At 39.4% G+C, this 27,780-nt stretch overlaps 1 long non-coding RNA gene across 1 annotated transcript in view; it reads left to right on the top strand.

Annotated features, from left to right (window-relative positions):
- The window catches only part of LOC143694523 (uncharacterized), a 142,427-nt gene that overhangs the window by 77,884 nt on the left and 36,763 nt on the right, over nt 1-27,780 (top strand). The window lies entirely within an intron of this gene.

Here is a 27,780-nt window from a genome sequence, read left to right as displayed (position 1 = left end):
TTGCAAATATGACTTGGGCATTTCGTGAGGCATTAATCATCTTTATCAGATATTTGGCTTCAGAAATTATTTTGTAATGCTGTTTACTTTGTTACTCAGAGATGGGTTATTATGGAGCAGTAGTGTTGGCCATGGGAAAAGGCTGAAAGGAGGTGAAAGGCTTTATCCTTTACATTAAGAAGCAATTGTGGAATGATTATGTGGCTAGGTGTGCACTTTCCAAGGCAGCTATGCCTATTCCTTGCCATCAGACAGTGAATAACGGTCCCATGGTTTGTTGCTACATTTGGTTTTCCATCCAATTTTGCTTTCCACCAAAGTCAGGACACCTGCAAGGTGTAACTTCATTGGGAAAACTAGCACCCATCAGCCATGAGATGAATTTAAAAAAAGGAATACAACTTATAACTTGGACTCTTGCATCCTGTGGTGTGTGCATATGATGCTTATGACTGACTCCAAATCCTGGCCTTGACTGGAGGTAGATGCAGAACAAATCCCAATTGTTCAAATCCCAGCCTGGGTGTCTGCCCTGCTGCAACTGCAAGGTTACTTAATTGAATTTAATGAGGTTGTCCATATGCAGCACAGTTGGCAGATAGTTGCCAGAAGCATCTGGTGAGCTCTCCTGAAATTCTGCTCCATAGGGGCTGAGTTTCTGTCACCAGCAGTGGGTCAGGCTACCACAGAGCTTCTGTGTAGGAGGGTCACAAAACATTTTTTCCCAGGGGAAAACCAACCTAACTCTCTGCTCTTGAAACAAACTAGTTAGCCAATTTGGAAGAGCTGTCCAGACTTCTCCCCAGATATCTGCATTTAAACTTGCAGTTCAGCATGTTATATAGAGTTAATATCTCCTGCAACATGTGGGTGGAGTGTCCTCTGATTTTTGCTGTGATTGAGTAGACAGGCATATTGCAGCCCAGTTGTGTTTAGCATTACTTTTTACATAGAACTTATGGCTGAGATTTCTAGCATTCTAGCAGTGAATTTAACTCTAGGAGAGTGTGGTTTATCCTCCATACTCACATAATCCTCCAGCAGTGTGTGGAAGCCATGAACTAGACAGTGAAGCAAAATCAGCTTCTTCTTCAGCCTGCATTCCTTCCCCGCCCCTGCCCTGCTCTGGATGAGTCTTTGAAAAATTAATTCCCCCACAATTCCTCCCCAGATTAAACTGGTACTAAAACATGTTAAAAATAAAAGGAGCCATTTTTCCAATCCTCTGGAGATTAGTTATTAACCTATGTGATAGGTAAAGGCTAGAATGCATGAGTGTTTTAATGTTGATGTGTGATTAAACTGTGAATATGAAGTGGGGTGGTTTGGTTTTGCTTTTTTTTTTTGTTTTTTCTTTTTTTTTAAAGAAATGTTATCTAATCTTGTTTCAGAGTTTAAGAACAGCCACAGGGAAATGAGAAGCATATAATCTGCAGTTCTGAATATTTTATCACCTTAAAATAGAGATGGCTGGTTTCTACAGAATTTTTTGGTTTCACATTCAGGTGTCTTCAGAAATCCTTTGTAAAAAGGATTTCTCATTTTCTCATTCCCTTTCTTTCTTGGTTTGTTATTAAAATAAAGTAAAATACATATATACATCTTTTTCACTGCTCTAACAGTTCTGTCTTGTTAAGAAAATGAAAACAACCTTGATGAATGAGCTTGGGAAATTGACAGACAGGGAAAAGCAAAGGTTGGTTTTGCTTGTGGGCCATGAGCTGGCTGGCCCTGCAAATCTGAGTGAACTTGCAGTGCTTTTCTTACAGTGGGACTTGCAAAGCTTAGCTGATTCTTATAAAATATTTCTTGCTCAGGGTTCATGGAAGATAAAGTTTGAAGAGAAGGTTCTTTATTTAAAAAAGTGTTATATTAAAGCATGAAACATTTGCAGTATCAAGAAGGTTCCTTCAGAATGATGGAAATTCCCCTGTCTCTCATCTTTGGGATCATCTTCTGTTGCTTAGGCTTGGGGAGTGTGTCTTTCAGGATCATTCCAATCAGAGGGGAACTACTGGAGAATCACTATGATTTTAGTATATTGGCTACATTAGTCTCTGTTCCAGAGAACCATGAGGCTTAGTTAGCAGCCTGGGAATACTTTCCTGTAAGAAACAGCATAGTTCTCATATCTATGTGTGCCTAGTGTCCTGCATTTGGGGACGATGAAGTATTTTCTGCCTCTGAGAAGAGATAGATGAATACCAAGCCCAGAGGGAAAGAAACATTCCAGAACTTGACTATGAGGGATAGTTGCAGAAAAAGGATGAAAAAGTGTGTCTGCAAATAGGAGAACTTCTAAAGGAAGGAATACATGCTTGTGCAAGAAACCTGCATATTGGAGAAAAGTAGATCACACAGAAAAAGGTGCAAAGAAACAGATATGGAAACGGAGCATATGGGTTCTGCTAGCAAAATGGAAAACCAAATATATATATATATATATTTATATTTATATTTATATTTATATTTATATTTATATTTATATTTATATTTATATTTATTAAAATATTTAGGACTATGACAAAGTCTGTAACAGAAGATGATGGGGTGGTGTTTGCTTTTTTATAGGAGCAGAGTGAAAGGCTGGAAGAAAGAAGGGCGAAAATTAGTGGGTGTAGTGCTGCCTCTCATTAGTTAAAGGGAGTTTTTCATTCTCTTTCTTGCTGCTCCTCCATTTACAAATCATGTTGCCTTTCTAGGCTGTCTTGCATCATTTGGCTTCTTCTCACCATGTCTTGCTAGCCTATCAAATATTTGTATAAATTCTAAGTGCAATACTGCTGAAATTTCAATCCCCTGAGAAACTTGTGCCAGTGATGATCACAAGCCAATTATCAAAACTAGAACCTTGCAAGACAGGTAATTATTCCAACTTAAAAAAAAAAATTAAAATCTAGTTTTAAATTAAAAATCACTGCCCTACACTATTTGGCCAAGAAAGGGCTTCATACCTGTAGATTTCATTGGTAGTATGGTGTGTAAACAGAATTTAGGATTCTATTTACCTTTATCACAAGGTTCATCACTTTGTGGCTATTAATGTTGTAATCATATGCTAAGTTTTTATCCCTTATTTTATAAGTGAAATTGGGAATTACTGATAAATAAATATTTCCATAAAATATTTTTTCTTTTGAAGTTTTCCAATTGGGAAGTTGAAATTGATATGTAAAATGGAAGAAACATGGGTTGTTATAACAAAAATGGAAATCAATTTGAGCCAGTTTTGGTGAAGTTTATTTGCTCAGTATTTAAGCTGGAAACTTCTACACTTTCCATCTGGCTTCTTTCAACAGTTATGTGTTGTAGTAATCAAGTATTTTGACAGCTGAAATTCTATGAAAATCCTATCCATTCCCAACTGGAGGAATAATACCAGGTATTTCATAAAACTTGAAAGGGTGATGTTTTCTTAAAACATCAGGATATAAGGGAGACAACCAAAAGAGAAACAATAAAGGAAATTTCTGCCCCCTCTTTGATGGAAATTTCCACGTGTTCATCTCTAGAAGAAGCAGAGCACAGGTAAACTGGCCAGATTCTTATGTAATCTTGGAACATTTCTTGTTCCCATTCTCTGCTTTCAGAATTTGAAATTGTTCAGAGCCTCTATTCTCATGTGAACAGAAAAGTTATTTTAATGTGTGTTTATTATAAACTATGATTTTTTAATTTTTATTTTTGCTCTTTCTTGCTTTTTTAAATTCATTGTTCCTCAGTGATCTGATCCTCCCTTCTCAGTAACGTTTGGTGTTGGGGCACTCAATTAATTATAGAGAAGCAGCACTTGCCAAGAAGAGTCAGGTATTGCCCAAAGGTGGTAGTACTGATTCAGAAAGTGGCTCTCCCTTGTGAGTCAGGATGCAAAAAGTCATTTTGTTGTTCGTCCTTTGGATGAAAAAGAAGTTTCGATGTTTAAATGCAGCTAGATACAATTAACATCATAGTGCCCTTGAGGTGAAAGTGACTAATCTCTGTTTCAAAGGACTCCAGACATCTTGCACGGTGTGAAGGAGAAATAGGCATTGCAGCACTAACAGTGGGGTTAACATAGATGATTACCACAAAAAGGCACATGAAAGTTACTGCTTCTCTTCCCCCTCCCTCCAGCCTCCTCCTACATTGCAAATAGCACACAAAGGTCACCTGCAGAACATTGTGGCTGGGTTTGGGTTTGTTTGTTTGTTTGGGCTTTTAAATTATTATTTGTTTATTTGCTTTTCTGGATAGAAAAATTAAACAAGGAAGGAACATTGAGGGCAAAGGAGTTGAAATTCTTGGTTTCTGTCTGTTGCTGCTTTTGGTTTTTGAATCCCACTGGCAAAATTCCGAGGTCTGACTCCTACTTCTAAGCTCATGGTGAGCCCAAGTGTCCTTTCCAATATACTCTGCTTAGTAAAAACTAAATAGCTAAATGTCAAAGAACAAAGCTGTAGTTGTTTCCTATTAATTTTTTTTTTTAATTTTTTAGTGCTAATTGGCCATTACTAGCCACCGTTATTTTTTTGCTCTATGTTTCTGATCATTTCTAAGATCCACCTTGGTAGGTTAGTTGAATTGTCTTACCCTGATTGCAGGGTAATTATGACTGAGGGTTATGGAATCAGTTGCCCAGCAGAACTTCAAATGTGCAGTCACTTCAATGTGCAGTGACTTTTAAAAGCCATCTTTTCATCTGAAAGACATCTATTCATTGAAAAAGATTGAATAAATTAAAATGCCTTCTCCAGTTATTAACTGAATGCTGTCCTTAATTACTGAAATATTATTGTAAAACTATTTTCCAAAAATAAAGGAAGATCTTGCTCTCTGAAACAGTTTTACTAAGAAGTAGCCACACAGAGAGCCAGATACAGAGGGAGGGCTGATAGATTGGAGTAAAGATATTTTGTCAGCCCTTGTTACCACCACATTGCATGCTTGTTCAGTCCATATATACTTAAATACAGGACATCTTAATGTCATTCTGTACTGGCCAGAGCTACCAAGGCAGCTATGAATGTGGCCAGAATATTTGGCACATCCATCCTCTCCCTTATTCATTATGGAGCTGTGATTGACAAAACCAGGAGAATTTACACTGAAGCCGTGCACGATAAAAGATGAATATGTGATTTCCTCTGTGGAGTGGTTCTGAGCATGTGCAAATATTTCCAAAGGAAGTCCTATGGACTGCTTGGTCATCATTCCTAATCCTCTGTAAAAACACCACTTCACTCTTTTCTTGATGTGTTGGCAATTGTTGGCTTTCTACACATGGATGCATGGACTGGAGATGGGTATTCTTCCAGGCAAAGCATGGTTAGTTGTTTCTTGTTGATCAGCTGTTAGTTGTTGCATGTTGCATGTTGTTAGTTGTTTGGTGGTTTCTCTGGCCTGCAAACCCTTCTTTTCCTGCAGGATATACGTAAACAGGTTGTGTCCTACTGTCAAAATGCAACAGCTTCCATGAGTAGCAGAGGCCCCCTTGCTTGCCCACAGCAGCCAGCATCCGTGCTGCAGGGGGGAGGGATGCACAACTGTGAGCTGGACTTGCATCGTGTCCTTTGGAACATTTGTGTTCTTCTGGGCTGCTAAAGAGCAAGCTGTAACAATTTTTTCTTTCTAACAGATCTGGCTTGTACATTTATGCTGTCCTTTTAGCTTAAAACCTGTTCTCAAGGGCAGGGTTTCTTAACTCTCAGCTTTTGCAGGGCACAGTAGAGTTAACCAACCACACATCACACCCACAGTGGATATGGCATGCACAAGGTGACTACAAAACCAGCATTGGCTCAGGCTATTTATAGTCTTTTCTACAGTGTGATATTTGCAATAGTTTGTACAAAATACAGGTGCAGAGTGGTTTCCTACTCCTGCTGTTAAAGGGATGAAAGCTCATGGGTATCAGCATCTATGGTAAAGTCAGCATGAAGCACTCTAGAAAAGCACCTTTGCTTTTGTCTGATTTCCATTGCTGTGTGATTCTCTGTTCTGTACTAACAAAAGGCACCATAAGCATGATGCCCAAAACTCCAAATATTTGGGTCTAGTAAAACAGCACAAGAAGCTGCAGCCAGCACAGGATTAGCTAGAAATTCAGGAAGATGTGAAAACTGGGAGAAGCTTGTGGTAGCATTGCTAAAGGAGCTTCTTCAAATGGATAAAAAAATACCCAGCATTGGTCAGAAAAGGCTGCAAATAGTTAGTAGGAAGAAATAAAAGTCTCAAGAATTGCAGATTAATAACTCCTGATTCAATCAAGTGTATCAGTCTGGCTCACAATTTTTAAGGGTTCACTTTTTATTTAAGGACCCATAATTCAAAAGTTTCAGTGTATGTATTGATGGGAATGGATGTGAGATGCTGCTCTCTAGGAACTGAAGATAAAAACATATTAAAGTTGCCAACTATGAGTGGCAGAAGTTGTTCAGGGCTGTGTTTTTGGCTCCTGAAGAGGATTAAAATTCCGTCACTTGATTCTGGTAAAGATAAAATATTCCAATCCAGACTGGCTTTGGTCTTCTTCTGCTGTGTGTTCCTTAACATGATATAAATCCCTCCACTAAAGTTTAACCTAAAGACACTTTGGCAAGCTGCTGTTTTGTTGTACTCAGTGATGCTGAAGGCTGACTTGGTGTCTCTACGGGAAAGCATTTGCATTTCTAACTTCAGTCCTCTAGGCCAGTAAATTTATGAGGAGAGGCAGCCCCAGCCTATCACAGATAATTGGAAAGCATTCAAAAGCAATGGTCAGTGTATAATTTTAGTGAACCCTTGACCTGGAATTTTTGCTGAGGACATCACTTTATAGCCACCTGTCATGAGGTGAAGCACCTGGTTCATGTAATTTAATAATTTTGACCATGCAATCTAGCCCTTTCTGCTTTTTATCAGAAAATGATGCTAAATAGCCACAAAAATATAATTAATTAATATGAGAAGGATATAGAGTTCTTGGTCTTCAGAGCAGTATCCTGCTAATGAAGCTTCAGGTACTGCCCAACCACAATTTCAACATAATTTTATTCTCTAGGGTTCGTAAATGACCAGAATTGTTAATTTTCTTAAAGAAAAAAAATAATGGTAAAGAGCATGGAAAGGAAAGAGCAAATAAAAAGATAAGGTCTATCTAGGAATTCAGGTCAGGGAACAGTATATATTAGGCCAAAGTCAAGGAAGGAGCAGAAAACTGAAAGGAATTAAAGGATATAAGAGAAAGGAGTGCAGAAAAAAAAGGCTGAAATGGAAAAATAATGAGAAAGCCACGGATACCCAGAAGTACTTTTGTAGTTCTGACTTTTGAAAAATCATTTCAGGTGCTGACCATCAGTTAGATTTTTTGACACATCTATTTTCTGAGGGAAGTGTTTTATTCTAATTGCAGTCCTACTAGCAATTGTTTCTGACATGCCTGGCTCAACTTTCCTTTGCACTTTGGTTGGAATTATTTGCTGCTACCCTTGTGCCACTGAGAGTAACTTCAGTACATCAGTAATAAAGTCTAACATGCTCTTATATAGCCAAAGGATTAGATTAGATAGATCCACAGCTTCTTCTGTCTGTTTCTCTGAATAGTTTTACCCTAACAAATATCTAAATCTTCTTTTCATATCAACAGTAGTCAAGAAACAGTAACCCTAGTAACTACTTCTTCTAGCTCAATATTTTTTTCCAGTTAAAAAAAGTTCTCAGCAAGTTGAAACACAGAAGAGGTGACTGTACAACAGAGCCTAAGGCTAACCTTTGTAGGCATGTGTTAGCTTAGTCATGGAGAGACAGATTAGGAGTGAAAAAAAATGTAATTGGATGTGTTTTATTCTGTAATTTCATTTTGTTTTTAGAAGAAGGTTTCAGGCAAAATGATAATGACAGCAATTTATTCAATTTATCCAATGAAATATCTCAGATTGTATTAATAGGCTAAAGTGATGTTTACATGTGTAGTTTTAGGTATAGTTTCCTATATAGACAAGCTCTTTAGGTCAGTAGTTAAGCTCCACCTAGATGCAGTCTACTGAGATGGACATTGCAAAAACACAGGACTTGCATAATTTGTAATTTGGACTGGAATTTCTTCAAGAAACTGTGTTTTCCTTGGGATTACAAACTGGGACAGCCTCTTCTCTGGGGGACAGACCAGCTCTTGTTTGCCTAAATTAACTGTAACACTTCTTACTCAAATAATGTTTTGGGAAATTTCATCTGGTTAAAATGACTCATTAGAATATTTTCAGGAAAAAATATAATTGTGAATTTAAATTGATTTCCCCTTCTACCTAAACCAAAAACAAAACAAAAAAAATGAAACTGACTGAGGAAATATAAATATTTTGAACTTGGGGCAATGATCATGCACTTTTTTCCCCATCTTCCCTTTGGCTTCCTAATTCAGAAACTTGCTGAGGTGTTTTGTTCCCCACATTATGAAAGAGGATACCTTTCATAGAGTTTTATGATCTTTTAGGAAAAAGAAAATGTTGCTTTCTGGACTCTAGCAGTCAGAGCACAAAACTTGTTTTCTGTATGTAGCAATGCAATGTATGTAAAGCATGCATGTCTTTCACAATGTAGCCCATTCTGGCTTGTGGTTGATGTGTAGATACCTATCAGAGATGAGCTTGGGAAGAAACAGATTAGGAAATTTTATGCAGACTCACATTTTTTATTAGTTTATATGGGCTTTTTTTCTTGTTGCATTTAGTTATATTGAGTGAAGAAGAATATAGGTGCTCCGTCAGTGGTTGGAAAGGAATAGCCCTGTTCCAGGCACCTGTACAGCTTTTCTAGGGCTTGACAGACTGTTAGAGCTGACTGTGTTTAGATGAAGCCCATAGAGTGTCTACATTTGCATAGGCAAATGCCCATGCCAGTGGTACTTGCCCAACACCTCCCAGCTGTATGCACAGGTGACCTGCCTGGCAGCTCTAGTGATCTGCTCGTGCCACAGCCACTTACTCACATAGAGAACCCTGAGCATTGAAGTTCAGTGTCAGAGCTGGTCCATGAAAGTCCATAGAAATGCATGTGAACCCCAAAAAGCAGCTGGCAGAGAGCCAGACTGAAACCCTGCAGAGTCTCCCTGGGGTGTGGTGCCCTGTTGGATTGCTGGAGCAGCTCTTTGGAACCTATACTAACCTTACACCATACAGATGAAAATCCAGGAGGCATTAACTTTGATGTCTGGAACAGTACACTTTCACATATGTTATTTCAAGCTGGACTTGCAGATCCAAATTACTGTGAAGGCAATGAATGGTTTTATATATATGGTATATATATATATTTATATATATATATAAAATTTCAGTTCATGTTTCTCCTTTATAGCCATCCTTTCACATTTCCAGTGCCTTCAACTTGTTTCTTTGGGGTGGAAATCATAGAGCCATAGAATGGTTAGGTTTGGAAAGGACCTTAAAAATCATCTAGTTCCAACCTCCCTACCATGAGCAGGGACACTTTTCACTGGACCAGGTTGCTAAAGTCCCCATCTAACCTGGCCTCCAGCATTGCCAGGGATGGGGCATCCACAGCTCCTCTGGGCAACTTGTCCGGTGCCTCAGCACCCTCACTGTAAATCATTTCTTCCTAAAATCTACCTAAAATCTTCCTACCCTCTTCCAGTTTATAGACATTACTCCTTGGAAAAATCTCGGTGCATAGGCCAGAAGAAGTAGCAGATGATGGGATGCTCCAAGAAAAATCCCCTGCATCCCAGTGTAGGTGCAGACCCAACTAAATCTCCTTACAGCAGAAATGCTTGTCACCTGCCAAGTAGAGATTCTTCTGTTTTGAATCACTAAATATTATTCTCACTAATTTTATTCCAGTTATCAAGGCTCTCTCCAATTTCCTTTAGGTTATTGATTTCTCTCAATATTCCCTTTCAGCACTGGATACTCCCATATCCCCTATATCACCTTATCTGCATTATAATTCTGCTAATCCACATCTTCTCTAGTTTAAAACAACAAGTTCCTCTATGCCACTACATCAGATGTCTTACAGGACTTGACATAAATCTACCACATTTACAAGAAAATCAGAGAGAAAGATTAAAAGTCATGTCCCCATTTTAACCAACCCAAGCTGTATTTTATGCTATTCTCTATCTGCTTTGCATACAACAGCAGTCAGGCTTACAGGTCTGTAGAGACCATCATATTCCACCTTTCACTTTTTTTCTTGCTGTTCTCTTCTCATATGGTTTTGTTTTGTTTCCAACATAGACCCAGAGTATGGTAGACGTATTTAAAATAGGGAAAATCAGTAAGAGCTCAAATCCTGCAGGAGTTCTTTATGTGAATTTCCAAACTATTCAGGAGGAGTTTGTTATAGAAATCCTTTATGAGATTTATCAAGTTTGACATCAAGTCTGCCAAACTAGCAATTGCACCAATGTGTTCCTCAGTGCAATAATAATTCACTATGCAATGGCAACAAGAGTTTGTCTGTCCAAGTTTATTCCAAAAGCATACAATGTGGAGGGACTTAAAAGTTGGGGAGTGTTTTTAGTTCTGATCTTGGTATCTCTAGGTTGCATTCTGTATCAACAAATTGGAAATAACATACCTTTAACAGCTTACTCTGCCAACTTTATTAGAGAGTATCAAAAAAAAGTTAAAAAAATGTTAAGCAGGAGTTACCATAATAAATTATCATCACTCAAGAGACTTATATGGGACTTATTCACAACAGAAGCGTGTGTGAGAATGCTAATAACAAAAATTTGTGGGCACTGTGGTGCCCCAGCCAGCAGACATGGCAAGAGCTGAGGTGACAGTCTGGACCCTGTGGTCACAGTCCTGGCTCTGGTCATGGGAATACACACAACTTTGTCTTGAAGCAAAGTGCATGACTATTTCTGTATAACTTCAGTTCATTGCAGTTGTTGATGCTGCAGCTCAAATCAGCATTTATTTGACTGAATGATGTTTAAGATGATGAAATGATCTCTAATTATAATGTGCTGAAAGAGCTCCTGAAAAATTGTCTCCTTTCTGCTTTTAATTTAGCTGGAGGCATTGGAAAAGAAATCCAGATGGTGGAAAAAATTTCTTAAGTCACAGTAAAGGATTCATATGTATTCTTCAGGAAACTTCCATGTCTTTTTTGGTGTCTTGGGCCCTGTTCTAGTACAGCACAGCAAGGTGCATTTGACCCCAAGGATATGGTACATCTTAGTGAGATCAGAGGAGCATGCATACATCACATCAGTTTTGATTGTATTTGGAGCCAGGCAGATCCAAGTGTTAAACTTTTCATTCAGTCATTTTAAATTGTGTATTTAAATTGTGCAAACCCATAAAAGTTTGTCTTCTTTTAACTTCTCCCTGTTTGCCCACAAGGTAGCAATTCCCAGATAAATGCTATAATCAAGTTCCTTTTGCCCAAACTATTTTGTGTCCATTCTGAGCAGTAGTATTTTAGTATGCACACCATAAAACTGTTCTGGATTATTTGCTCTGAGCCACAGCACATCAAAAATGCACATGTAGTTTGTTGTTTTCTCTCACTTCAAGCTTGCTACTACTGCTGGTGCTTGCCATTTTTCTTTTGACTTTTGTGCTTCCAGTGCTCTCACTGTCCTGTTCACCAAGTCTCCTCTATTTCATGCTCTTTCCAGGCTAGTGCCAACAATACATGTAATACACTGATTATTTCCTCTGCTAGGTCATAAATTGCATTCTCTGTCTTAGGATCCAGTCCTGCAGTGTCCTCAACAGTGTTCAGGCATGCAAGAGCATGCTGTGAGGAAAAAGTCACATTGGTTTGTACAGGGCTTTTTTAAATGGTGAAACCAAACACCTGCATGGGTCCCTTGCCATCTGGTCCATCAGGAATGGCCTTGAATGGTCGGCCATCACAGAGCTTGAGGGATGGGAGCAAGGTACCAGCTCCTCACTGTTCCCAGCCAGAAAACAATTTTCCCCTTCAGTGCAGAACTCAAGGAGCCCTGGTAGTGCTGAGCATGGCATTGTAATGCAGTCACTCCCCAAAAAGTCACTCCTGAGCTGCTTTCTCCATGGCTCAGCACTGAGCCTTTGAGAGGAGGGCCAAAACGCTGCCCCAGGAGGCTCTGAAGTTGTGTTGGCACAGGCAGTGTTGTGGAGGGAGCACTGGGGAGAAAGTGGTTTGCTGAGCCAGAGGGTAGGAAGAGAGAAGGGGTTGGAGATGCAGGCTAATCCAGAAAAATGTGGGTACTTTCCACCTGAGAACTGGCATCTCACCAAAGGATCCTTGGGTCTGCTTGGAGAGGATATTACCCTTTCTTGCTGCAGGGTTCTTTGGCTCCTAGGTCATTTCCAGAGTTGTTATTGCAAACTAATATTCACGAGAACTGATCTGGGAGGTAAAAAAAAAAAAATACTCTTTTCATCTGGGTGTGTGACCCATAATGAAGCTTAATCAGCTTTGTAAGGTAGCTTCTGTATCCTACTGTTTCCAATAAATAAAACTTCAGATGAAAACTAGGCATTTAAAGAGACCCTCTCAGTAGGTTTAGTTTTTTTTTCCTTCAATATCCCGTCTATTTATAGCTTTTTATGATAAATGGCCACTGTATTGCCAAGCATTCAGTAGAGTTTTTATTTGTGCATACTAGCATTTTATGTAACTTTTTGGTTAATTATTACCAGTAATTTCTGATCTTTTTAGAGGGGTGGGTGCTGACTTACTGCAACTTGCCTTGGTGTCTGTGAGTGTGTATTATGACATCCCACTTTACTTGCTTTTCTTTAGGAGAGTGGCACAGAAATCAAACCAAATAAAAGAATACTGAGAACATTTTGAGCAAGCTTGGATCCAGAGAGAGAATGTGGTGCTTGGGTTGTCATTCTAAATGTGGGCAAACTGATCTTTTTCTAAGTTTTGTTGAGTTCTTTTTACATAAAAAACACATCAAATATAACTTTTCATGTAATATAAAAAAATAATTGGAACACATTACTTATTTTAAGCATAGAGACACATACCATTCAAGAGAATAAGCCCATAAAATTCATATTTGCATCTGCTCTAGATGTCTGAATGATACTTTCTGCTCTGTGTAATCTCTCAAGCTGCTGTGCTCCATGCCTCTCCTGTGCAGGCTGTGTGATTTTAGTGAGCTCTTTTTGTTTGCCAAGACTGAAAAAGCTGATTAGAGAGGGAGGGGTCTGCCCTGCCAGGACACCAGCAGGGATCTGATCCTGACAGTTCTGTGCAAGCCAATATGTAACTCTGGCCATTTTCTAGCAAATTATATTTTGCCTGTAAGTTTGGTAGTATACTTTGCATTTATGGTCACTTAGTGTCTCTCACTTTACTTTGGGGTACATTCTGTTGAGTTCTCATGTTATTTTATTCCTATATATTTGCAGCAACTCTTAACCACTAACACTTTCTGAAAATAATTTGCAGGTTTGCCAGTTAGGTGCTGAACTTCAACCACTTTTGTGCTCTATGTATGAAGTATATCATTATAAGAGGCTTTCTTAAAATGTCTTCTCTGAAATTTCAGACCATGTTTAATCTTGCTCACACATCCAGCACTGTAATTTCAAGTTCAGCTTGCAGTTTATAACTCTGCAATCCTTTTTTTGAAGAGCTGCTAACCAATTATTCTCCAACCTATGCGTGAAGAGTTGCATATTTGTGCCAAAACCATAATACTTTGTTCTTCTGTCTACTAAATAAAATGCTGGTTTTGAAGAGCATTTCTCCAATTTTCCTGCAGGCGTGCATATTAATAAAGTTGTGCCCCTAAATCAGCCTTAACCAAGTAATTTAACAAAGGTCAGGGTTGCTTAAAATGTAGTCACAGGAGTCCAAAGAAGTGAATAGATGCAGAGGGTAAAGAGGAGAGCTGTAATACAATAGCTAAAATCATGTTAGTTCAAGCTGTGAAAACATTAATCCTGAGAATAATTAATCCCTGGAATAACGTTTGTGCTATTGTTGTACAGTTCTACAAGCAAGTATAAGAAATTATTATGTATTATTATGCCAATAAACACAATAATAATTCTTCTTTTGCTAATGACCTGAATACCCAGAATTAAATAATTTTGCAAATTAAGTGGTTTCACAAAATGACCAGCATGTATAATTATATTTTTATAGAGGTGCATACACATATATACTTTCTTTAAGAATTATGGACCTTTTTTCCCAGTAAATCTTTAATTAGGTTTGTTCCATAATTTCTGTTCTTCTTTGTATATATGTGTGATGTATACAATCAGTGGTTGGAAAAAAATTAGAAATCCCACGCGGTCTTATATTCATGTCACTTCTCATTACAGGAAGTGACAGTGAATGTGTTTAAAAGTGCTGATGTGATCACTGGAATGACTGCTACAAAGCAGCCTAATTCATCTTTTCTAAGAAACATGAATAAAGTCTGGGTATTTTTCCTATGTGTGACAGTTAAAATCAGTACAGATAATTTTGGAATCATAAGAATTCTTCAGGCACAAGCCCAAGGAAGTTTTGCACATTTTCTTTGTGTGTATTTTCATCTACAGTAGGCCAGCTGTTAAAAAAATACAGTGCACAGAGAATACAAACACTAATGAGGAATATTAGACCAATTTGGCATGCTAATGTAATTCTTGCGGAAATTCCTCCCTTTCCTCTCCCCTCTTAATTTTTCAAGTGCATCTTCTCATAATCTACCCTGATTACTTGACTGCTGAGATACTATTAATTTCTTTTCTTTCCACAAGATTCCAAGATATTAAGGGTAGATAAAGATAATATTTTTCTATATGTATAGAACAAACCATAAAACCATGTGATATGATTTCTGCATCAAGCCCAGCATGACTGTTTGAACTGTACCATCTTTTCAGAAAGTAAATCAGCCTCAACTTTAATCTGCAAGTGATGGCAAGTCTACTGCACCTACATTCAAGCTGACCCAGAATTTAGATTCTGATATTAATTTCTTCATTCTCAGTTTCAAAATGCAAACTACCATTGTGCTTTTATTTTCTACAGTCTTTAATGTTAAAAAAATGTTTGCTAGTGGAAATTTTTTAAAGTTTTCTTTAAGAGATTGCTTTATCAATTTTAGCAATGTCAAGATGTTTCCACACTTTTGTAACTCATCAGAATAATATGGCTAGTAAATATGTGTAAATCCATTAGTTTGCTTCATTTAAAAGGAAGGAAAAAAAGAATTAAAATACTGGGTCATCTGCCCTGTCCCATGCAGCCATGTACAGTTCTGACCTCAAATTTTACTCCTCTCTTCTCAAGTAGCATACCCTTAAAAGTAGTTATTGCTTTATTTTGAAGCTCTGAATGCAAGCTCAGAGAATGTCTTGTAACAGCATCTGGGGTGTGGTCAAGTTGTGCTCTGTGCTCTGATCCTTACTTATAAGTCACATTTGTGTCTTGCAAGATCACTGCAAGATTCATCTGTGTTCATGAAGATAAGTCAAAACAGAGGCTATTAAAGCAGAAAGTTTTATTAATTAGTAATTAGATTAGTAAATGAACTGAGTAAGAAGAATTATTTAATTCTGCATGGAACCTATCTTTTCAAATACAGGGTAGTTTCCTTACAGCAAAACCATACAAAAAAATTATAAAAAAAAGCGCTAATTATACTCCTAGACCTGCTTACATGTCAAAACCATTTTTTTCAGTGTTGCTTCATTATTGAGGGTTAGTGTACTTCACCAGCAAGTGGCAGAACATGTCCTAAGCAGGGATTTTCCATTGCATGCCACAATTACAGACAATTGACATTTGATGATAATAACCAGAAAACTTTCATGAAATAAATGACACCTGAGTAAGCTTCATAACCATTCGCCTCACCCTCCCTTGGAATGCATCTGTGCTGTGTGAAGGCTAGAAACAGTTCTTGTGATTGCAAGCACAATTATTAGAAGCCAGGGGAGCACAGAACATTTCCTGAGATAGGTTGCACTGGATAGTTTACACACTGCTTGTAGTGGATTTTAGAACTCTTTCCTTGTGTGTAGGTCTGAGTGTGCTCCCAGGGACAAAATGGTAGTCTGTGCTGGGGATTATACACTTGCATCCTAAAGTTTCTGTGTTTCCTGAGCTTGGTTCAACCCTGTCTTGTATTTTTGCCAGCTCTCCGCTCATGTCACTGAACACAAAGTAGAAGTGATGCTGTCAAATCCAAATAGTTTGGTAGAGAAGAGTGCAGGAATGGTGCCACTTGTTTTTGGTGCCTGTGGTTTGAGCAGCAGCAGCAGGCAAAGCTGCTGGCCTGTGTGAACTCGTCACTTTGTTATGTAACACTCTCCTGTAACTTTGCTTGTTGTGACCACGTCCAGCTAAACTGCTGAGAGCCCACAAACTGTGTGCCAAAAGCATGTGGGTTGCAGGTGTCTCTGGCCATGAGTAGTGATGTGTAAAACTGCAGTGCTGGGAAGATCCATAAAGGTACAACTCAGCAAGTGTGGTGGAATTCTATTCCCACAGACTGAGAGTTTCTGCTTGTGAAGCCCATCAGCAAACACACTTCTGTCACCTACATGGTGAGTAATGTGGAAGAAAAGTTTTCTTCATTCAAAGACCAAAAAGTGATGACTGAAAAAACAGATTTTTTTCCATCTTGATGCTAGCTGGAATGGGATATGCTACTGTCACATTATATATTGGGACTTGTCTTCTACATCATTGCCCTTCAGGACCCTCAAAACTACTTTACCTGTCCATCCCTCCTTCACATTCACCTGCTTATCGTCTGGATCCTACTCAGACTCAGGAGTACATCTAGAGTTGAGAAACCATCCTTCAGCCCTTCTTGCTCTTCTTCCATTCTGAGGGGGAGGAACAAACCTGGCAACTGCAGCAGTCCATTTGCATGTTGGGATCACAGAGTCAGTAAGATGTTTCACATACTTAATTGTTGCACAGTGTTGAGAACGCTTTTGCAGTGTAAACGAATGGTATTTGTCATGTTCCTAGGAATCCCATGAGTTTTGGCCCATTCTCAGTTTTGCAATTTTTCAACAAATGTTATTAGAATGTGGAGTTTTTTCATCTTAAATGTAGAGACCAACTTAACTGTTCTGACATCTGAACTTTAGAGAACCCTTAAGAACTCTTAATTGCTTAGCTTAAAAACAAGCCAAGGCCCAGCACAGAACAGATGTATAGTAATAAACTTATCTCATAATGTCAAATGATTAAACAGTGGATTCTTTTTTACATTTAAATATACAAGACTTTCCATTAAGGGACTTTGTTGACTCTGATAACAGTTTCACAACCATTAAGTTTATTTCTACAGCTATTTGTTAAAAGCCAATAGGGAAAATAATAGAAACTAATTGAAAAGCAAAGCAAACAAAGCAGAGCCTAGAATGTTTCAGTTAATAAGCAATAGAGATTGTATTGATTTCATTTTATAAACAACATTAATCCTCAATAACAATTAAAGTGTAGACAGGTTGCTTGTTTAAGTTATCAGATAAGATGGCCTTCTCAGGTAGATATCTCGGGTAGTAATTTGAAAAGGATATGAGGATTCAAGAATCTATTGATCTATCCATCATGAGCCTGTGTCATGAGAAATGTTCTTGGCAAGGTGCAGTAGTTCTTAAAACCTCAAGGACTGGCAGTGCAAAATTCTTGCTGCTGGAAAACATTGCAAGCCTAAATGAAAATGGTACGGTTTCAAAAGTAGCTTTGTGTATTTTCCCCAAATTATGGAGATGAATGAAGTGAGGCATCAGATCTTGTGTGCTCTTTGTTCAAAGGCAGCAGAAGTGAATATGTGGAGCCTCAAAGCAGGATCTACATTCAAAACTCTGGGAAGCTTTGGTCCTGGGTATCCTCTGCTGGCAGAAAAATACCAAAGCTATTCCAGAGACATTTCTACTCCCAAATCAGGAGCAGATACAACCCCTTTAGACAGTGGCTTAGAACTCTAAGGAAGGCTGGAAAAGAATTATGTGAGTGCAAATCTCTAAAAATACAAACAAAAGCCTCTGGCATTTTACACAAAGCAGTGCCATATTCACAGCTCAGGTGTTGACAGGTATTTATTTGCACTTGTTCTGTGACTCTCTGTACTTGGTGGTGAATGAACGCTTCTCAAGGTATGTTGGTGTAGGTGGCTCTGGAGGTGCTCCTTTTGTTTTTCTGATTGTGTGGCAGCAGCTGGGAAGAACAGCAGGGCAGACTCCCTCTTTTAGTGTGGTGAGAAATCCAGAGGCTTACTTTGATTGCTGGTCCCTGCTGAAGACCTGGCTTTGGCCAAGGGCCTCCAGCACAGTCAGACTAACCAGCAAATTGGTTCTTGGCTTGTGCTTAAGCCACTTGTGTGCTCATGAATGAGAGCTGCTCTCTTCAGCTCATGGTGGGCAGGGCCTGATCCAGTGGCTTGCTATCCAAGTCTGTGTGGAAAGGTTGCTTAGCAGGTTTGTGTTCAGTGCAGGGACCCATGGTCCTCCTCTGCCATGCGGAACTTCAAGGCTGTGTCTCGTTATATGTGATATTGGAGGTTGCTCAAAGCAATATCTCAATATATGTGATACTGGATGGTTGCTCCCCATCTGACCCACTCTGGAACACTTCCAGGGATGGGGCATCCACAGCTCTTCTCTGGGTGACCTCTTGCAGTGTGCCTCCTCATCCTCACAGCTGCTCTGCTGAAATTGGGCTGAATTTTATGGACTTGTTCAAAATCCATTAGATTAAAAATGAAGGAAATTAAAATAAAGAAGGAGATTGAATGTGATTCTATGATCTCATGTTAACAGCACACATGGGAGAGAAGATACTTTGATGTCAGTTCCTGTTTTATTAAACACACAGCACAAAAGTGTGAAATAGGCAGTAGAACAGGGACTGACACGCTGATTTCCTCGATCCAGCTGAATGTCCAAGAGCACTTTCTCTGGCCAAGATAATATCTGGTTGTTCCAAGTAGTGTGGAATAGCTTTCATAGGAAAGAACATTGTTCCCAAACTGCCTTATGGGCTCTTCGGGGAATTAATTCAAATTCTTTTATGGTGAGAAGGAGAATGAAGCCAATGAAGCCCATTCTTCTGTGGATATGGATGAGATCACTGGTTCTGAGCCTCTGGCTGTATATTTTGAAAAACAGACTGTGCTCCTACCCCAAACTGCATCAGGGTCCTACTTTACAACCAGGTTTTGAAATTCCTGCAGGGTGTCCTGTGTCCTAGGAAAAAAGTAGGGTTTAAGACAAGGTCTTCTCATAGCAGTTTCTCCTATCTGAGCTGAAGTGTTGTTTTTGGGATCAGGTTTATGACTCTGGAGAAGTAAAATCAAATAAGATCATACTAGAAACTTGTACTTTAGTGTTCTTTGGTCAAGATAAGATGCATTGTACTGTATGCAAATCACACTTTACAGTGGAGCAGTGTACTGCATATATTGGCATTCCTGTTTTTTTAATATAATAGAATGGGTTGGGTTGGGAGGGACATTAAAAATTGCCTAGTTTCAACCTCCCTGCAACATACAGGAGCACCTTCCACTAGAACAGGCCTCTCAAAGTCCCATCCAGCCTGACCTTGAACACTTCCAGGGAAGGGCATTCACAGTTTCTGTGGGCAACCTGTTCCGGTGTCTCACCACCCTATTATCTAATCTAAACTCACCCTCTTCCTGTTCAACCCCACTGCCTCTTGTCCCATCATCACAAGCTCTTGAAAAAACTCCCATCTCTGCTGTAGGTCTTCTTTAGGTACTGCACCACACAGCTTGGCATGATTGGCAAACTCACTGAGGGTGAGTTTGATCTCACTGTCCGTGTCACTGACAAAGGCGTTGAACAGTACCAGTGCCTGGACCAACCCCAAGGAACTCCAGTTGTCACAGGTCTCTGCTTGGACCAGGGAGCCCTTGAAAACAACTCCTTGAGCCAGTTCCTTATCCCCTGAGTGGTCCACCTCACAAATCCGTGTCTCTCCAAGGCTATCAGGTGGCACAGTGTCAAATGTTTTGTTCAAGTCCAGGTAGATGATGTCTGTCACTTATCCACTTCCCTTATCCACCAACACTGTAAACCCATCTTAGAAGGCCACCAAGTTTGTCAGGCTTGATCTGCTCTTAGCAAAGCTGGCTGTCACCAACCATCTTCTTATTTTCCTTCTGCCTCAGCATGGATTCCAGGCAGATCTGCTCCATAATCTTGCCAGGTCCAGAGGTGAGACTGACCAGCCTGTGGTTCCCTGGTTCTTTCATTTTTCTCTTTTGAAAAATAATGACAATGTTTCCTCTTTTCCTGTCAGTGGGAACTTCACTGGATTGCCATGACATCTCAAATATGATGAGTAGTGGCTTACCCACTTCCTTGGCCAGTTCCTTCAAGAACTGCAGATGTATCTCGTCACAAGTCCCATGGACTTGTGCACCTTAAGGTTTATTAGATGCCCTCCAATTTGATTTTCCAAGGTGGACAGTTTTTCCCTCTCCTAATCCCTGCCTTTGGGTTCTACAGTTTGGGCAGCGTGGCCCAAATCACTTGCTTGTCAAGACTGAGGTTATCTCTGTATCCTGGGTAGCCAGGTCTTCTGTTTCCTTCTGGAAAGGGACTACATTTTCCCAAATCTTCCTTTTATGTACCTATAGAAGCTTTTCTTGTTGACCTTAATGTCCCTGGCTGAATTTAATTTTATCAGAGCTTTAACTTTCCTTACATGATCCTGTACAATATCTCTGTATTGCTCCCAGGCTACCCGTCCTTGCATCCACCCTTTATAGGTGGAAGCATATATTTATATAATTAAATAAAAAATTATATTGTCATAATAAAATTATATTGAAATATAAGAAGAATAATAGGTATGATTAATTAAAGAAATCAATAGACTGTTGGAAATAAGAGAGAACTGAGAGATAAACTAAAAAAAATTGCATAAATGAAGGCATTTACTCCAAGCACATTTCTGTTTATGATAAGAGTCTTTGGATATAGCAGAAACTATAAAAGATGGTAACAAAAAGGAACCAAAAAAACCTGTCTGTCTTAAGGCAGAAGCTTGCAGTTGCTTCAGGTAGAAATTTCCTGTTAACTTTTGTAGTCCTTGGAGAGTAGCCCACTGTCATCAATTCCTGGTCAATATTTGAGTAATGCTCTTTGGCAAGTCACACCATTTGCTATTTGCTCGATCAATGTATAATAGCCCAATGACTCAATATTATAAAACTCAATGACCTGTGAAACTTCAACATTTACATTTCTGTTAAAATCTCAAATAGTTCTTTATTAGTAGGAACTCAAGCTAAAATGCCAAAGAGATAAGCATGATGACAATTATTAGCTACTTTTCTTAGTCACACTGAGACAAATTCTAGTGCTTTTACTAAAACTAAACACTATGAAATGAATGAAACTGCTCCCAGGGAAAGATAAAACTCATCACACATTTGAGGGATTAGAAGATGCAGAGGTCAGAATCTGTCCCGGGCATCCCATGTGAATTTTCTTGTTTTACTCATCCTACTTACTGTGGCATGTTGTAACTGTACCCAAATGGGCATAAAATATTTACTGACTTGTAGTAGGAGTCTCCAGTGTTTCACAGGAACTCTCTGCATGAAACACCATCAATTATCTAGTTATCAAATGTCTGTGCAATTTAGCAGGTTTTAGAGCGGTAAGTACATTATCAGATAAAATCCTGACCCAGTTGAAAACAAAGGGACCATACCTCGGACCTGGTGGAGAGCCTTCCATTTACAGCCTCCTAAAGTCTTGCAGTTGCAGCCCATTTCCCATACCCTCCCTGGCTCCTGGCAGCCCAGGAGCAGAGCAGAGAGGGCTGGGGCTGTTGCTGCCAGGCTGGGTGCTCCCGCAGACACCGTGTCTCCGTGCAGGGCTGCCAGCCTCTGCAAACACATTTCTGCTGACCAGGCACTCCCTGCGTGTCCCCGTGCAAAGTCAAACCTGGAAACTTGAACTGCACTGTGGGTGACTTACCTTGTTTAAAGCTGCATGTTTGACTGTCCTGAAAGCATAAAAAACACTGAGGTGGGCCAAGAAAGCATATCAGGATCTTGGTCCTTGTGTGGTTACAGCTCCCGTTAACATTCAGAGGTGAGTGAGATCAGCACTTCAGCTCATTTCAGTGCAAGATCAAATGGGTGAAGCTAAACTATTTACTGTCAAACAGAATTTGTAGACACCAAAGAGCAGGCAAAACAGAGATGCAAGCAAATGTCTGCCTCTCATCTGTTGTAATTCACAATCTCTAAGCTCAGACAGATGCCATGATGTTGTGAAAGTTCTGCATCAAATATGGGTGCTGATTTGACCCCCTGGCTTGAGGTAGAAAGTTCATATACTTTAATACTTCAGTGTTCCAGAGTTAGATCTAGAGTGGTAATTCTGTGTTGAAAAAGCAGACTTACATGCATTAGGGCATTGCCACAAACAGAATTGCCTCTTTTTTATTTCTTTCCTTTCACTTTCCTTCAAATACAGTGGATTAAAGAATTGTCAGCCAGCTAGCTCACAGACGTATTTGCCAGAATAACCATTTGGACAAACATTATTATTTATTTTTCCTATTAAGAAAATGTCCATCAAGCTATCAGGACTGAGTTCAGTTGCAAAGTGAAATCACTAATAAGAAAAGATAAAGATCTTAATAATAATCTGACCAAAGTAGTGGTGAGAGCTGGTATAGGAAGTGCTCTGCTGACCTTTGAGGCACAGCACATGGGATATTTAAGGAAAGATGAAGCTAGCAGATGTGAGATAGGGTGAAAGAAACTCTCTACTGACCAAGGCTGTTTCCACGGCAGGTCAATGGAGCATGTGGAGGTACCCAAGTGTGCAGTGGTCACATCATGTAAAGTCCAGATTGGTGAGCCTCCACGTTTGCTCCCATACCTTCCTCCCCAAACCCTTGTGGAACAGGAACAGTTGATATAGGAGGCATTTCAAATAACACACATGAGAGAAAAATATTTTCTGGCTGCAGAAAGGAGAAGAAATATAAGATGTATGGCTGTCCTAATAGCTCTGAAGAGATTTTCTGATTTTCTGACAATTTTGGCAGATTCTGACTGTGTTGGTGTGGCACCTCTGTTCCAGCAGCCCTATGTGTCCCTGCCCTGGCACAGTGGGCTCTGTGTACCTTGCACTGTATGAACGCTCTGTAAACATACAGTGTGTATGTAAGTGCAGGTTGTTACATGCACTTACTACTTGAAGCAACTCAGAGCAGCTCTTGGGTCACTATTTGCATGAAGAATGTGTGTGGGTTTATCATTATGCAAAAGGTATTAGACACACCTGCTAGAACAAATGAAACATTTCTAGAAAAAATAAACCTGCCTTTTGCTGTATTGAATATCTGCAGTGTGTTCTCTTGCATATTACACCATTTCACCACACTGGAACGTCAATACTCCCTTGGGAAAGCGTGTGCCACCCCATTTCATTCAGCTCCTTAAACAAATGTTGGAGAAACAAATTAAATCTGAAGCAACATGAAACAGGATAAAGAGGGAAGATAGAGCACATCTAGCTAAGGAAAAATTAAGGTCATGTCAACACAGTACAGTGCTGCACAGAGCCAAGACATTAGTATTCCTAAGAAGTACTGTACATTTGGATGTAACAACATGAGGTAACTTCTTAAACTACCTCCATATGACAGGTGTTTTCTTGTCAGAGCCTGGTGGCAATGCAGCTTGGCATCATCACAGCAGTTCTTTGCCTTACGTGTAGCTTGCACTGTGTTTGTCCTGCCACATCTTTCTTTCAGATGTTTCAATAGCTCGGAGTTGTTTTTGATGGGAAGTAACATCTTCAGGCTGCCTGTGAAGCCAGGCTCTCTTGTCCAGGAGATGCAAGTGCTCCTGGCTCCTGGCTTCCTCTGAGGGCAGCCCTCAGCAGAAGTCCCCACTGAGCTCTGGAGCACTCTGACCTCATTCTGCACCAAGGAACATTCCATGCTTTCCTTTCTCCCTTTCACATGCACGAATGGGGATTGTCCCGTTCTAGGAGTAAAAACATGCTTTGGAGGCTAAAGTTCAGTTTACCCTGCCTACCTTTTTTTACCCTTTTATTTATTCTGTTTGCTCTTTATTAAATGCAGCCTCACCCACAGAATGTGGGTCTGTGAGGCTGTTGAGGCTTCTGCAAAAGCTCTGTTAATTGTGCTATGTTGAATAAAAAAAAGTGATCTATAGATCATATATGCATAAAAAGAATGAACAGTGCTCCCCTCTTTCATGTAAGCAATGAAAAAGCCAAGTCATATAGGAGGCAAACCACAAATGTTGTTGATTATCCTGATTATTTGAAGCATGTGAACAAGAAACTGCTTTAACATTGAACAAGTAGCAGTGACTATGAAATAAAAGGAATAGTGAAGCCGTGAATGCCAGTTTACAGTAAGGTGCAGTAAATAGCCATGTGTTAAATGTATTAATACAAGAGCTATAAAGAGTCCTGGCTTTCCTTATTGTTCAGTGTGTTGTTGGGCACTACAATTGTGGTGCATGGATGAAAGAGAGTCTAATAATGGACATGAACATAATAGATAATTTACTTGCAGCATTTCCATTGCAAAGGTAGGAATTAGCTCTGAACATTTGTGCATAACAGGTCTGAAATCTGTTTGCAGTGTTGTGAGAGAAATACACCTGCAGAGTCCTGAGCCTGTCAGAACAATCTGATATTCTCAGTCAGTGCAGCAGTGATGTGCCAGGTCATCTTGGTTTACTCATCTGCATCACTTGCTATCTCCTTAAGCACACTTTGGCATGGTTTGGTTTTGCTTCCCTGTGCCCCTGCCCCCATCATCCTAAACTGTATTTGTGCTCAGACCTTTGGCGGAGAGAGAAAGACTTGAGTATAGTTTCTCAGTTTTTCCCTGGATTTTGTCATCATTGTGGACATCGTTAACCTGTGCTGTCAAAAAACAAGGCTTTTTGCTCATGTCGGGGAAGAAGAGTGAAGTAAGTGCCTTTATTCTTCATGGCAGGCTGATAAAATGTAACAGAAAGGGAGAGTGATGCTGCCAAGGTGAAGGAAAGAGTGCAGGCTTTCTGCATGCATATATCCCCTTACACCTGCACAAAAACCATTATATGTATTTAGTGAAATCATGCTTCTGTTTCCCAGGGGCATGAATGAATGAATAGGCAGGAAAGCCAATAAGCCAAGTGAATCTTTCAAGTCACTCCATTAAGGTCACCAGTTTTTGGCCAGTAGAGTGATCTCTCAAATGAATTGGTGCTTCTATTTTATTTATAAAAACAAAGACCAGGTCTTTCACCTGCTTTAGAACATTTAAGTAATCCTAAAGAATTGAGCATGATTCTTTGCATATTTTGTACCAGCAATTCTGGCAACCCCCATTGCTGCCAATATGTATCTACATATGAAAATAATTCATTGAATATCCATCCCTTTGTCTGAGAGGCAGTGTCATCTGCTCAGGAACTGGTTGGAAATACTATTGAAAGATGGTGATATTAGGAGAAATAAAGAACATGAAGAAATATGCAGTGCTACAAAAAGAAATACTAGAGATGAACTTAAGGAGAGATATTCAAGTGATACTGACAAATCATCAGTTCTTGTCATCCTCTTTATATATTACAAAAGGAGGCTATACAGTAAAATTCAAAGTATACACTTAGAAGCCTCAGAGCATGTCTTCTTTTCTTATTGTGCTTTTGTGGCCTGGCAGATATCTTTTCTACTGAAGCATCTAGCTAGGAAAGCAAATTAACTGTTCTTTTCTGTTTCTTGCCCCTCAAAGCAGGAGATAAAAGGAGCAGATGCACACAGCTTAGCTAGCTGCTGGAGGTGTTAGTGCAGTGTGTTTGTCCCTGAGATTCCTGCCTGTCATATTGCACTCTCCACCCTTCAATTAATGGTATTCTGGAATGTCCAGAAAAGTCTGAAAGAATCACCTTGACTTTGTGAGACTGTTTAATGATGACTACATCAGCCTACATTTCTCTGTAGAAAGCAAAAAAATGGGTGGAAAGACAGAAAAAGGGAATCTTCCATTCTTCTTCCCTTGACATTCCAGCAGATGATACAAATAATGAAAAATAGCTGAATTCTTCCTTGCTGTTACTCAATACCATTGACTACTTTCTAACAGCTAACTCCATTATAAAGTTTATATTTCATTTATCTAGCATAGATTTTTATGTACAGAGCCCTCAATGTTTAAATGTCTCTTTAAATGTCTCAGCATCCATTTTCTTAAAGTTAAATGTATGATCACTACAGGTTCACTCTGCACTTAGGAAGGTAGTAATGGGGCTTGGAAGTTCTGATGGAGTAATAGCCTCTGTTCAGATTACAAATAGTATTTTACCTTTGCTTATAAATGAAGTAAAGGATTATACTGGGGCATCTTTGTGGATGCATCACTAATTTGATGAGGGGTTGTTATATTTTTAACTACTCTGCTTCTCCTGTTACACAACTTGCCAGTGGCTTCTTAACAAATGTGAGACATTTTCCACTTGGCCATTTTGGTCCTAGCATGAGCAATCTCATTTACTAATAGTATGTTAGCTGTGGTTTCTTGTCTATGAATTTGAGGGACAAACCAATGTGGTCAACCTTTTTCATCACACGATAGAAGGATTTCTTTCTTTGACTCTTTCCATCTTCTCTCCAAATGATACCCTCCTACTTGCTCTTGATGGAAAGTTCTGCATCACTATCTGAGTAAAAGGAAAATCCCAAGATGTGCACACACACACAAGTACCAGAAGTGCCTTCTCAACAATGCTCTCAGGCACCTATTCTTAATGCAGAGCACACAGACTGAAATCATCCTCTCTTTTAGGCTTAATTACATCCCTTATATAAGTGGAGCCAGCTGGGTTTTTTTTCCCCCCAGCTTCTTCAATTCCTAGAAGGTTACTCTAGCACAGGGACTCTCAGGTTACTGTTGCCAAGGAGTTTACAGCTGTACTCAGAGAGGATAATGTACTATCAGTCATCTCATCTGTATCACCTCATACAAACTTGGTTTCTTTTTTTAATTTTTTTTTTCATTTCTAATGTGCTGTTCTCCATCATCTGGGTGCTCTTGAAAGGAGAAACTTACTCAAACTTGCCAAGTTCTTATACTCAAAAAAATTCCCTAATGGCTTAACTTTGGCAGTAATGAGGGATGGGGGAGGAGAATAGGGGTGAAGGGGCTTTTCTTCTGGCTGTGAGCCACCACCTGTGTAAAAAACATCCTCATGGTGTTTACAGGAAAGAAATGCATCTCATATTCCAGTTCTTTATTATGCCAGTCATGTTGGAGGACTTCTTTTGAGCTATGGTAGGAAACCTCTCTTTTTCTATTCAACAGAGAGTGTTTAGACAGTTTGAAGAACTCTTGTCTCCCTTCCTCTATTTGAGCTCAAGTCTTCAATTAGATGTAATTGAAAAAGGTAGAGTAAATGGCAGGTGCCTGCCTCTTTGGAAGGCATAATTATGACTAGCTTGCAGACTTGGAATTTTGATGACTGAATAAATAGACAGATGTGTTTATGTACACACTGACATCAGTACTGACAGGATGACACAAGGACGTTTGTAGCTTTGTAGTCTGTAAGATGAGGAGGAAAATGAGGGGTTTGGGCTGCTTTCCCACCCTCTCATTTAGAAAATGAGAATTTGTTCTGTCTTAATATCTGTGGATGAGGTGTGCTATTGTGAAGCAATAGCTATTTGTGCCTATGAAAGATAATAACAGCTGGAGTTATGTCTTAGGCAGTGATTTGTGCTAGCTAGGGGGTTCCCATTCAACATATTCAATAAGAGATCTTATTTTGTTTCTCCTTCCACTTTTACTCTTGTTTATCTTCTC

This window comes from Agelaius phoeniceus, chromosome 1, assembly GCF_051311805.1.
Source record: "Agelaius phoeniceus isolate bAgePho1 chromosome 1, bAgePho1.hap1, whole genome shotgun sequence".
In the NCBI taxonomy this organism is placed as follows: Eukaryota; Metazoa; Chordata; class Aves; order Passeriformes; family Icteridae; genus Agelaius; species Agelaius phoeniceus.
The sequence above is the reverse complement of the archived record's forward strand: the minus strand, read 5'-3'. Positions and strand labels throughout refer to the sequence as shown.